Consider the following 14,646-nt stretch of genomic DNA (forward strand, 5'->3'; position numbering starts at 1 on the left):
GACCTTTTGAATAAGTCCTTTCTTCTCCAGTAATTAGCGAAGTTTGCAACTTTTTGTAATCTCTTTGTAGTTTCTGTCCCATTTTATTTTTCCCCTTTCTGAACGTTTATGTTATTCAATATAATTTAGGTTTGTTAATTATATACTCAGTTCATAAACTCAACTTGAAAGTCATATGAACTATGGAACCTCTCTTTATAGACCTGAGGTAGCAGAAGAACAAACTCAGTTCTAATAACTTTCCTGATGGCCCACTGTTTAAATACCTAGTTCCTTCAGCACTGAGAGCCCAAATGATACAGTATTTACCTTTGTAGTTTCACCTATTGTTTCAGACTAATCAACACAAATTATTTCTGTTTGTATATCATTCTTTAAAAGTATTCTGATATTAACACATTAGTCTAGAGCAGTGGTTCTCAACCTGTGTGTTACAACCCATTTGGTAAGCCTCTATATCCAGAAATATTTACATTATGTTTCACAAATACCAAAATTACACTTATAAGTAGCAATGAGAACAATTTTGTGATTGGGAGGTCATCACAATATGAGCTATGGTATTAATGGATCACAGCATTAGGAAGGTTGAGAACCCAGGCCTAGAGCTGAAATATTTACTTAATGATCATTATAGATATTTTGAAAAAGTCTTCAAAGCATGCTTATGTGTCTCCCAATTTTATTCCAAACATTGTCTTCCTAAAGTTAGAGAGATAAAAGAGCTGGAGACCTAGCATAATTATTTTACAATCCCTAGCCATCTTTTCATGTACGAATTATTAATGTGGTTTTTCTCTACTTTATAATTTTGGCATCCTTGTAAACTGCTATGTGGACATATATCTGTGTTCTCTGTTACAGTCCTCTGATGCATGTGTGCTTCTGTGGCAGTAACATGCTGTTTCTGTTACCATTACCCTGTGTGGGGAGGAGTTTGGCAGTCTGTGACTCTGCCTTTGGGAAGCAAAGGGGTAACTATCAGCTTTGTTGTTGTGATAATAACTCCAACAGGCTTCTGGAGTTTTCTCAGGCTATGTTTATCTTTCTTAAAAACGCATACACGAAATACCACATCTTAAAACTAAAAGGCACATAAATTAATCTTGGTCTACATCAAGATTATACAAGTATAAGGAGAAAATGTTTGAAAATTAGGATAAGATGATGAAAATGGGGCTGGAGGGATAGCTCAACCATTAAAGGCTAGGCTCATAACCAAAAATATAAGATGATGAAAATGCACACAAGTGATCTGTCACATTCCTCAGGACTGAAACAGACACACACTAGAAGATCAAATAACTAACAAAATCAAAATATCTCCATGACTGTGTTTTGACCTGAGCTGTGAGTTTTGTGCTTTAAAGAAAAATCTTACCACTAAATAACATGCATACAAACCAATATAACTTCAGATTGGTTAATTATTATAATTAAGATTATATTTACTTAGCATTCATAAGCTTGTTCTCCATAATTTGTTCCCTTTTCTATATTTGACAATAAAGTATCTGTCTATTCTCCTACTAAACATACTTGTGTTATTTTCTGTCGTTAAAATGTTATATTTAGAATTCAATTGACAATTCTTAACAAATTTGGTTTCTCCCATTTTTATATTCCTACTACACAAATGCTTTTAAAGAGAACATCTGCACTACTCTACATGGTTGCCATTTGGTGAAATCACTGGTTGGTGAAACAACATGAATTCATTTCTCCTAGTTCTGTAGGAAAGAAGTGAGAAATTGAGTTGTCATCAGACATGTGCTTTTCTGTTGCTATTTTTCATGTTTCCTATTGCTCTATTTTCATCTTTGCCAGCCTTTATCTGTATCCCCAGTACCTCCACGTGGTCTAGTTTTTGTGCATGCCTGTGTCCTAATCTCCCACGAACAGTGGATTATACTCAGAGACCATGTCCTAATTTCCCAAGGACAGTGGTTTATACTCAGAGACACCTCTAGTGATTTCAGACTTAAGTACTCTTTAAAGGAACATGTCAAAAACAACCCCACTCAAAATCTAAGACTAAGGACTTCCATATGCTGACAGGCAGAATAATGTAGTGCACAACAGTCATTTCAATAGTTTATACACGGTCATGATTTTCTAAGTTATGTGAATTTCGTTTCAACAATATGACAGACTTTTTTATCAGACATAACTTTTTTCTATGCCCTCTCAGTCTCATATGTGGAACAGGCATTTGTTTGCTTGTTTGTTTGTTTTTACTTTTATGTGAACTGAATTTGAATTTTGAGATGCTTTTACACACATTCTTCAGGAGTTAGATAAACGCACTAAAAGGAAAAATATCTAACACAAGCAAAATATTCTGATAAATTTGTATTTCAAAAAGAAACCAAGTGGAGGAGTTTAAATATAATGCTTGAGAAGTGCCCAGCTGTACCACACTGTGGCCATTTCTCTCAGTTTCCCAGTGAGTACTAAGTTGCTGCATTCAGCTGTGCTGCATTAAGGACAATTTTGAAATGAAACCATCTAGTTCCATAACGTTTGGCATCTATAATAGTTAGTCTGGACTTTCAACTAGGTTGAATCCATAATCACCCAACAAATCTGCCTTTTCTCACATCTGTAAGAGCATTTCATGAAGAATAGGAGGGGAATGAGCCTATCTCGTAGCGAGCAGCTCCTTATAGTGGCAGTTCATACATAAAAAGTTGCAAGACAAAACTAGAGCTGGTTGTTTTTCTGCCCTGCCCCATGGTAATAAGTGTGTCTATCCTAGTGTTGCTGCCATCTCTCACTACTACACTCCAAACCCTGCTTCTCCACAGAATAAACTAATTGTACTGTTAGGATCCCACAGGCTTTCAGCTCCAGATTGAGATGGTGTAGACATCTGCCATCATAGAGTAAGCAGTTTTTCTGAGTTTTCAGCTTCTCAAGGATACAGTCAGCCATTGTTGGACTACCTATTACTTACCATGTAAACCAATGTAATAAGTAAGTGTTACGAGAAGCCTTTTTTTTTTTTTTTTTTTTTTTTTGCTAGCCGCTTTGGTTTATCCCCCGCCAGCCGCCTGGGCTCTGTAGCTTTGTAGTCCCCAAATAAACACACAAGACGCTGTATTAATTATGAAGCTGTTGGCCTTGCTTGTCTCTTACTGGCTAGCTCTGTTTTAAGTAATTACCCCATAATTGTTAATCTAAGTATGTCTCTTACCGGAGAGGTTTCCGGGCTTCCTACCCCAATGGCGTTACATCTCGACTCTCTTGTGTTTCTCCTTCCCAGAATCCTCCTGGACTCCTAGTCCCTCCTATCTAGATTCCTATTGGCCAACAGTGCTTTATTAACAAATGTACAGGACTTCCCCCATCAGTAAGTCATTCTGTTGGTTCTGATCCTCTAGAGAAAGCTGATCCAGCATTCTTCATGTGATACCCCGTGAAGAACTGAAATAGGTATTAGCAGTACGAAGAAAAGGTCTAAGATTAGGAAACAAACAGCAGTAAGGGGATTCTAGGTTCTATAGAAAGGTAGGTTGAGAAAAGCCATGGGAAGCAAGAAAGTGAACAGCTTCTCTTCATGGCCTCTGCCTCAGTTTCTGTCCCTAGTGTCTTGCCCTGTTTGAGTTCCTGTCTTGACTTCCTTCAGGGATGAACAGCAATGCTGAAGCTTAAGCTGAATAAACCCTTTATTCCCCTGCTTGAATTTTGGTTATGGTGTTTTGTTGCAGCAATAGAAGCCCTAACTGAGATAATACTGCTAGCCAGGGTTACAGGACCCAAGCCACGAAGGGAGCAGGGCAGAATTTCCTATGAATTATAGAAGGCTGGAAAGCAAATCATGAAGTAAAGAAGTCTGTGTACTACATAGAAAACACCCTGGATATGACTGTGTACTGTGCAGAAAACACCCTGAATGTGACTATCTAAAACACAGAAAACGTCTTGAATGTGAATGTATTATACAGAAAACACCCTGAATGTGACTGTGTACTGCACAGAAAACACACATCCTGAATGAATTGTACATTTTGTAATTTCTTAAAAATAAGACAGATACCTTTGGACCTCGCTTTTCCAGTCACAAAGAAGGAATTATAGCACACACTTTAAGGGCTTGTTGAGCTTCCTTAAAGACTGTGAATCACTCACTATCACAAAAGAACTTTCACCAACAACATCACTTTTCCTGGAACTACTGTTTTCTTGCTAATTTCTAAACAAGCAGCACAATTTCTGACCGTCATATAATGTCCCCATAACTGACTGGCGAACTTAAATTAGTCCCAATCATGGTATTTGTCTATGCTTATTTGAAATTGATTATCTTGGCAGCACTGTGAGGCCACATTTTATATTTATCATGTGACAAGGAAAATCCCCAGTATCTAAGAATCCATTATATAATCAAAAATTTTATTTTTTTTAAGTAGCTCTGTTTTGAAATGAGTTGTTTGCCATGTCTGTGTTAACCACTGTTCGGCTGCTCATCCTTGCTGCTGAAGAATCTTTGTTTTCTACATTTACCACTTTGAATGCTGGATCTTCTCTCTCTTTATCACTGTCCAGATGATTGACAACTTTCATAATTCTACCAGGTGTAACTGAAGATAGCAAATATTTTAACACATGGATATTAACATTAATACAAATTTTCATGCATGTTTACACACCAAATAATGTTACATTTTTCACTTTCACTATTCAGAAAGCTGAAATATTTAATTTTAGGGCATTTGATTTCTATGAGTTGGGAATATTTTCTAAATGTAATGTGTGTGCACACATTGGTAGATATATAATAAATTAGTTAGGGCCATTTACTTAGGAATTAATGCTGTTTAACTTAAAGAGAATAAAAATTGCTTTTAGTAGTTGGAGCAATTTACCACAATAATTTTCTATGGGTCTTCATTTAAATGCAAATGCATTCTTTGAAATCTTCTTTCGTAAATACTCAAGCAGAGCTCCTGTGGCACTATATGCTAAAATTATTTAAAATAATGGTTAGATAATGGGAAATGTCATTTAAATAATATTTCTTATAAATATTAATTGTAACAATCTCATGTGTTAAAAGTGGAAGACTAACCAAAAAACAGAGAGAGAGCATGCTAATTAACAAAATCAGAAATGAAAAAGGGGACATAACAACGGACTTTGAAGAAATCCAGAGAATCATCAGGGCATACTTTGAAAATCTGTACTCCACAAAATTTGAAAATTTAATGGAAATGGACAATTTCCTGGATAGATATCACTTGCCAAAACTAAACCAAGAGCATATAAACAATCTAAACAGACCTATAACCCTTAATGAAATAGAAGCAGTCACCAAACTCTCCCAAACAAAAAAAGCCCAGGCCCAGATGGCTTCAGTACAGAATTCCACCAGAAATTCAAAGAAGAGTTAATTCCAATACTCCTCAAAGTATTCCACACAATAGAAGCAGGAGGCTCACTGCCAAACTCTTTTTACGAGGCTAAATTACCTTGATACCCAAGCCACACAAAGACACGACTAAGAAGGAAAACTATAGACCAATTTCCCTCATGAACATCGATGCAAAAATACTCAATAAAATACTAGCAAACCGGATTCAAGAACACATCAGAAAAATCATCCACCATGATCAAGTAGTCTTCATCCCAGGAATGAGGGATGGTTCAACATTAGAAAATCTATGAATGAAATCCACCATATAAACAAACTGCGAAAGAAAAACCACATGATCATCTCACTAGATGCTAAAAAAGCCTTTGACAAAATCCAGCACCCCTTCATGATAAAGACCCTAGAGAGATCAGGGATAACAGGAACATACCTGAATATAATAAAAGCAATATACAGTAAACCAACAGCTAACATCAAACTAAATGGAGAGAAACTCAAAGCAATTCCTCTAAAATCAGGAACAAGACAAGGCTGTGCACTCTCTCCATATCTCTTCAATATTTTACTTGAAGTCCTAGCTACAGAAATAAGACAACAAAAGGAGATAAAGGGGATACAAATAGGAAAAGAAGAAGTCAAACTTTCACTATTTGCAGATGATATGATAGTTTGCCTAGGTGACCCAAAAAAACTCCCCAAGGGAATTCCTAGGGCTGGTAAACACCTTCAGCAAAGTGGCAGGATACAAGGTAAACTCAAAATTTAGTGGCCCTATTATATACAAACGATGAAGTGACTGAGAAAGAAATCAGAGAAACCTTACCTTTACAATAGCCATAAACAGCATCAAATATCCCAAGGAAGTGAATGACCTGTATATCAAGAACTTTGAGTCTTTAAAGAAATAAATAAAAGAGGATACCAGAAAATGGAAAGTTCTCCCATGCTATTGGATTGGTAGGGATCAGCATAATAAAAATGTCAATCTTGCTAAAAGCAGTCTACAGATTCAATGCAATCCCTATCAAAATTCTGGCACAATTCTTCACAGACCTGGAAATAACATTAATCAACTTTATATGGAAAAACAAAGGGCCCAGGATAGCCAGAACAACACTATAAAATAAAGGAACTTCAGGAGGCATCACCATACCTGACTTCAAGCTCTATTATAGACCTATAATCCTGAAAACAGCTTGGTACTGGCACAAAAATAGGCAGGTAGACCAAGGGAACTGAATTGAAAACCCTGATTTTAACCCACACACCTATGAACACTTGATTTTTGACAAAGAAGCTAAAACTATACAATGGAAAAAAGAAAGCATCTTCAACAAATGGTGCTGGCATAACTGGGTACTGGTATGCAGAAGACTGCAGATAGATCCATGTTTATCACCTTGTACAAAACTTAAGTCCAAATGGATCAAAGATCGAAACATAAATCAAGCCACACTAAAATTTTAGAAGAGAAAGTGGGAGATACTCTTCAACGAGTTGGTAGAGGAGACCATTTCCTGAACATAACACCAGTGGCACAGACACTGAGATGGACAATTAACAAATGGGACCTTCTGAAACTAAAAAGCTTCTGTAAGGCAAAGGACATAGTCAACAAGACAGAAAGGCAGTCCACAGAATGGGAAAAGATATACACTGACCCCACATCTGACAGAGGGCTAATCTCAAAAATTTAAAAAGAACTCAAGAAGCAAGTCTCCAAAACACCAAAGGATCCAATTAAAAGGTGGGGTACCGAACTAAACAGAGAATTCTCAATAGAGGAGACTAAAATGGCCAAGAGACACTTAAGAAAGTGTTCAACATCCTTAGCTATCAGGGAAATGCAAATCAAAACAACTTTGAGACACCATCTTACTCCTGCCAGAATGGCTAAAATCAAAAACACCGAAGACAATGTATGCTGGAGAGGATGTGGACACAGGGGAACACTCCTCCACTGCTGGTGGGAGTGCCAACTCGTACAGCCACTTTGGAAAGCAGTATGGAGGTTCCTCAGGTAAATGGGAATCAATCTACCACAGGACCCAGCAATGCTACTCTTAGGCGTATATCCAAAGGAGGCAAATTAATACAACAAGGACATCTGCTCCACTATGTTCATAGCACCATTATTTGTAATAGCCAGAACCTGGAAGCAACCTAGATGCCCCTCAACTGAAGAGTGGATAGAGAAAATGTGGTACATTTACACAATGGAGTATTACTCAGCAGAAAAAAACAATGTAATCTTGAAATTCGCAGGTAAATGGATAGCACTGGAAGAAACCATCCAGACTGAGGTAACCCAGTCACAAAAAGACAAACATGGTATGTACTCACTCATATATGGATTTTAGACATGGATCAGGAGAGTGCCAGTCTGCACTTCCACTGACAGAGAGTCTGGGAAACAGGAAATAACCTAAAAGATATGCATGTTACCCAAGAGAAGAGAAATGAGGCAAGATCCTCTGAACAGATGGGGAACACGGTGAGGGGTGGGGGGGGAGGGGAACCTGGGAAATAGAGAGGGGGAGAAGTAGAAGAGAGAGTAGGGGTCGTAGAGGAACAGGAAGGTTGACGGGGGGGGGGGTAGGGGGTAGGATAGGGGTAAGAAGGAATCATAGGTTAGAAGACAGATCAGGCACCAGTGTAACCTCTAGTGATCTAAAGGGATGACACCAATTTGCAAGCTAAGCAATAGTGTAGAGACCACCTCGAGTGACCATTCCTGATAGTGAACTTGATGTCTTTAACGATCCTGGAGCCTTCATTCAGTGACTGATGGAAGCAGAGGCAAACACCCACATTAAATACTGAACAGAACCCAAGGAACCCAGAGACAGAGAGAGAGGAGCAATGAGCAAATTGGCAAAAAATAGGCTGGCAAAACCAGCAGAGACAGCTTATCGGAACAGGGGAGAGCTCTTGGACCCCAGACCGACAGCTGGGAGGCCAGCATGGGACCGATCCAGACCCCCTGAATGTGAGAGTCAATGAGGAGGCCTAGGCTACCTATGGGGTCCTGACCAGTGGATCAGTGTTTATCCCTCAAATACTAACAGACATCGTGTGTCCATAACACAAAGAGTGTTGCTCTCTCTGCCTGAACTCTTAGGGAAGTGCCTGGACCCTACCGTGAGTGAAATGATAGACTCTAGACATCCCCTATGTGGAAGGAATTGGCAATAGTGTGGGAGGCTGGGGGGATGGCGGGGGGGGGGGTGCGGGAGGAGGGGAGGGAGAGGGAACTGGGATTGGCATGTAAAACAAGCTATTTAAAATTAAAATTAAAAAAATCCTCAAAAAAGTGGAAGACTAAAGTAGAAGTAAATCTACTAAACATCTTTTTAAGTCAAATTTATTGAAATGTATTTTCTTTTGAAATTATGTCATCATATATGGTACTGTTACATAAGAATAATTCATTTAAGTAAATATTATATATTAATCACATCCACCTCCAAACCTACTACCCTCCCCTTTCTCAACAATCCCTCCTTCTGTTAATCATCCCACTGGGCAGCTTTATTTAGACTTTCATGTCATGTATACACACAAAAATTATGTGTCTGTATAACATATAAGGACCTCATATGAAAGAAAACCAGATGTTTTTTCCAAGTCTCTTAAAGAGATTATATGCAGCTTCAACACATCTAAATACTTAGATGTGCAAGCTTCTGAACAACTTCTTTTTCACTTTATCTTACTGAAATTCATTCCTTTCTGTCTCTTTCTGTTCTCCTTTCAATGACAGAACATATTAGCTAATCATTTCAGATCTACTCTTATTATCCTCTGTTAAAATACATTAAAGTAATTTATATAGATTGACAAAATCACTAGGAAAAGGAATTTTTCTCTTTAAAAAACTTTTATTTATTTATGTTATATCATGATCACAGTTTCTCCTTCCTATCCTCCTAGTCCCTCCCCAATACCTCCCTGTTGACTCCTCCAATTCATTCCTCATCTATCTATGTTTGGGAAGGAACAGGCTTTTAAGAGATATCAACAAAATATAACATATCACTTTGTAGTACTACTAAATAGCTTTTCTTGTATTAAGGCTTGGCAAGCCAATCTACTGTGAGGAGTAGGCTCCCAAGAGTCAGCAAAAGCACCAGGGACAGCCCTGTTCCCTGTTAGTTGTCCAAAAGAACACAAAGCTACACAACTGTCACATATATGCAGAGGGCCTAGGTCAGCACCATGCAGGCTCCCTGGTCTTTGTGAGACCCTATGAGTTCAGGCTAGTTGATTCTGTAGGATTTCTTGTGATGTCTTTAACTCCTCTGGCTACTACAATCCTCCCTTCCTGTGTTCCACAGGATTCCAAAGCTCAGCCTAATGTTTGGTTGTTTGTTTCTGCATCTGTTTCCATCAGCTGCTGAATGAAGCCTGGCCAATAAAAATTGGGTTATGCACAAAATTAGGAGCATAACTGTTCTATCCTAGGTCTCTGGGCCATCCACCCTCTGGGTGCTGATGCCCTAGGCAGTGTCACGGGTAGGTTCACTTTTGAGGCATGGGTCTCAGTCTGGACCAGTCATTGGTTGAGCACTCCCCAAGTCTCTTGCTACCCTCACCCAACACATCCCATAGGTAAGACAGATTGTAGGTTGAAGGCTATGTGGATGTGTTGGTGCCCCATACTCTCCACTCAAAGTCTTTCCTAGTCATAGGAGATGGTCAATTTATATGTTATGTGTCCCCTATTTCTGGGAGTCTTAGCTTTTGTCATCGTTATAGATTTCTTGGATTTTCCCTTGCACCAGATTTCTACCTGGCTTTTAAATGACCCCTTTTCTAGTAGTATCTTTTAATACTCTCCCACTCCATGTACCCCACATCATGGTCCTTTATGTTCCCATCTCCACCTGCACCCAATCCATCCAAGAAATCCCTTCTATTTCCTCTTCCCAGGGTTATTCAAATGCCCCCAAACCTGTCTAGGTTTGTGAATTGTAGCATGGTTATCCTTTAATTTGTAGGTAATGTCCATTTATAAATGATCTCATACCATAGTTTTCTTTCTGAGGCTGGGTTATTTCACTTAGCATAATTTTTATCTAGTTCTATACATTTGCCTGGGAATTTCATGATTTTCATTATTTTTAACAGCTCAGTAATTTTTAACTTATCACATTATCACACTTTCTTTATCCATTCTTCAGTTGAGGGACATCTAGGGTGTTTTTAAGTTCTGGCTATTATAAATAATTCTGCTATGAACATATTTGAGTAAGTGTCCTTGTGGTAAGATGGAGCATCCTTTAGGTATATGCTCAGGAGTGGGTCTTGAAGTAGATTGATTCTCACTTTTCTGAAAAATGGGCACAAAATTCCCCAAGTGGCTATACAAGTCTGATTCTACCAGCAATGGAGGACTATTCCCCTTATTCCACATGAGATGTCTCCCATGTCATGTTCTTAGCCATTCTGACAAGTATAATGTAGAATCTCAGAGTAACATTTCTTTAAGTATATCTTGGATATTTGAGATTCTTCTGTTAAGAATTCTCTGTTTAGATATGTTCCCCATTTTAAATTGTATTATTTGGTATTTTTATGTACAGTTTTTAGAGTTCTTTATAGTGTGGGGTCTGTGAGGAAATACTGCCCTCTCTAATACTATCCTGTGCTGTTTTCTTTGAAAATAATATGCAAATAGTGCTAGAAATAGTAATGAGAGAATTTCAGTTTCAATATCCTTGTATCAAATTTTAATAGACAACATCTGTATTATAAAAAAGAAAAAGACCTCTTCTAGGGAAACAAGAAATGGCTCAATGTTTAAGAGCACTTGATGCTCTTGTAGAGGACCAGGATTCTGTTTATAACACCCCACATAGTGTCTCAAAACTGTAACTCCGGTTCCAGGGAATTTATACCCTCTTGTGGATTCCGCAGACACTCACAGCACTTGGGGGCTCTTAAAATATGTAGATTAAACCATTCTTGCACATAAAATAAAAGTAAGTCTAATTGCAGAAATAGCACTTACCTATATGAGATTAATATGGACAATGTATATGTTTCTGTAATAAGAAAAAATAGTAAAAACTAGAATTACATACCTGGAGAATACTTTTCCTTATTCTGTTTAGTACACTAACACATGTAGTAAATTTTGGAAATTTTAGCAATATTCTTAACAGCCAAGAAGAATTTCTTCAAGTTTTTGCTAAATTCTGAGTATGAACTTCATTTAAATGAAGGCAAAGAAACCCAGTGCTGTTAATAGGTAGCTAGATTGATGTTTAAACATTGAAAATTGTTCAATGTCTACAACAACTTTAAGATAATGAACACTGATTTGGATGAAGCACAGTGATAAGACACTTTCAGCTTCGAGGCAAATTTTGTTGGTTTTAAGAAGAAACTTGGGACACTTTTTAAAATTTGAAGAAATATATACATAATTTAATGACATCTATGCCATGCTGTTTATCAAACAACACTTAGCAGTCATGGCAGAGTATTTCTTGGCTGAGGTCAAATGACTATTAGATAACTAACATCATAAGTGGATATATAAAAAGGATTTGGAGAGTTTTTAAAGAGCTTTATGAGAATCACCTCTTCCTGCTTCTAAGTTCTCTAATGACTTAAAATTCAAACAGTAATTTTAAGAACATTAAGTTTTCACTACATGAGCTTTCACTACATGAGCAATACACTCATGTTGTGTGTGTGTGTGTATGTGTGTGAGTGTGTGTGTGTGTGCGTGCATGCACGCGCCCACTTCTCCATGTGAATATACTAATACCAGAGTTCAGTAAGGAGTGTTTTGATTGACCCCTGGAGTTGGAGTTATAGGAACTGTCATCTCCCAGATATGGGTTCTGGGAAGAGAACCCCGATCATCTACAACAGCAATAACTTGCTGAATGCTGAGCCATCCCTCCAGCCAGGCAAACAAGGGTTTAACTGCCAATAAAAACTCAAGAATTAAACTTTTTCATGCAGAGTAGTGTGAGGAAATCTGCAGACTTGCTTTCTCCTGGAAACATTAAGTGCTATTATACATATTCATTTTCTGGAAAATGCTCTCTGCACATATTATTGGAAATAAAGAACAATTTATGAAGAAAATCTACTGAATCTGGAGAAACTCAGTGAGTCTGAAATGTGAGCTAGGACCTACTCTTTCTTTCCTAGGTCAATGAGATACAAACTATAATTTGAGATTCTCACACAAAGAACAAAATATTCCTTCTCCTATACTGCTGTTTTCCAGAAGTCTAGAGTCACCTAAGTGTCTGAATGTCACAATGTCTCATTCCATTCCAGTAAATATGGGATATTGTGAAAAGGCCAAACCTAAGAATAATAGGTATAGTAGAAAGTGAAGAAACCTACTTCAAAGATGCAGAAAACATATTCAACAAAATCATAGAACAAAATTTTCCCAACCAAAAGAAAGACATGCCAATGAAAGTACAAGAAGTTTACAGAACACCCAATAGAGTGAACCACAAAAACAAGTCCCTTGCCACATAAAAATCAAAACACCAAACATACAGAATAAAGAAAGAATATTAAGAGCAGAAAGGAAAAAGGACAAATAACATGTAAAGGGAGAGTTATTAGAATTACACCAGACTTCTCCATGGAAAATTTGAAAGTAAGAAGGTCCTGGTTAAATATTTTACAAACACTAAGTGACCAAGGATGCTAGCCCAGACTGCTATAACCAGCAAAACTTTCAATCACTATAGATGGAGAAAACAAGTTATTTCATAACAAAACAAGATCAAAGCAATACATATGCACTAATCCAGTGCTCCAGAATGTACTAGAAGGAAAACTCCAACAAAAGGAAGTTAACTACACTCACAAAAACATAGGCAATAGATAATGCCACTTTACCAAAAGCCAAAAGAAAAGAGGGGGGTTGGTGGGAATGCACATACAATACCACCACCATGAACAAATCCAAAACAAACAAAAATTAAAAACCAATGGTCATTCATATCCCTCAATATCAATGATCTTAACTTGTCTATAAAAAGAGACAAAACAGATACAAAAGCAGAATCCATGCTTCTGCTGCAAAAAGGAAACATACGTGAACTTCAAAGACAAATGTTACCTCAGATAAAAGGGTTGGGAAAAGATATTCCAAACAAATGGAGCCAAGAAACAAGCTGATGTAGTAATCCTAATATCTAACAAATTAGAATTCAAACTTAAATCAATCAAAAGAGATGAAGAAGGTTATTTCATATGTATCACAGGAAAAATACATGAAGATAAAGTCTGAATTCTGAACATCTATGCACCAAATACAAAGGCACACACATTTGTAAAAGAAACATTACTAAAATTCAACTTACACATAAAGCCTTGTACACCTATAGTGGGAGACCTCAACACCCCACTCTTACTCCTAGAAAGCACCACCAGACAGAAACTGATAGCTGGGAAACCAGCATAGGACTGATACAGTCTCCCTGAAGTGGGTATCATTTAGGAGGTCTGGGCAGTATATGGGACCTATGGTAGTAGATTAGTATTTATCCTTAGTACACAAATGAACTTTGGGAGCCCATTCCACATAGATAGATACTTTCTCAGCCTAGACACATGGGGGAGGGCTTAGGCCTGTTCCAAATGATGTGATAGAGCCTGAAGGTCCCCTATGGAAGGCCTCACCCCCTGTGGAGAAGAAACAGGATTGGATAGGGTGTTGGTGGTGTACAGGAGAGGAAGTGAGGGAGAAGGAACTAGAATTTATATGTAAAACAAGCTTGTTTCTAATTTAAATTAAAAAACAGAATCATAACAAAACAACAACAACAACAACAAAACCCCAGCACAATAGAAATACTAGAGGTAAAAAAATGCAGTAGCTGGAATAAAACAAAAAATCACCAGAAGGTTTCAACAGCCAATTTGGTAGAAGTCGGAACTTAGTAAGTGACATTAAAGACTAAAGGAATAAAGAGAATGACAGAATTTGGGAGAACAAAGATTATCCTCAAGAACTGTGGAGTAGCACAAAGAAACATATCCCATGCACAATAAAAGCTAAATGAGGGCAAAAAAGTGAAATAAGTCTGCAGGCATGTAGTGAAAGGCACATTATGTGGGGATTTTTATAATCTGACAGAAGCCAATATTTTTATATTAGAAACTTAGGGACCTACAAAAATTGATCAATTTAGCCAATCAGGCTCCATTAAGATACCATTATTATTCTTTAAAAATGTAGAAAATACCACTTTGGAATTTGTGGAGGCCCAAACAAACACATATAA

The sequence above is a fragment of the Mesocricetus auratus genome, unplaced genomic scaffold, assembly GCF_017639785.1.
Source record: "Mesocricetus auratus isolate SY011 unplaced genomic scaffold, BCM_Maur_2.0 Super-Scaffold_100029, whole genome shotgun sequence".
Taxonomy (NCBI): Eukaryota; Metazoa; Chordata; class Mammalia; order Rodentia; family Cricetidae; genus Mesocricetus; species Mesocricetus auratus.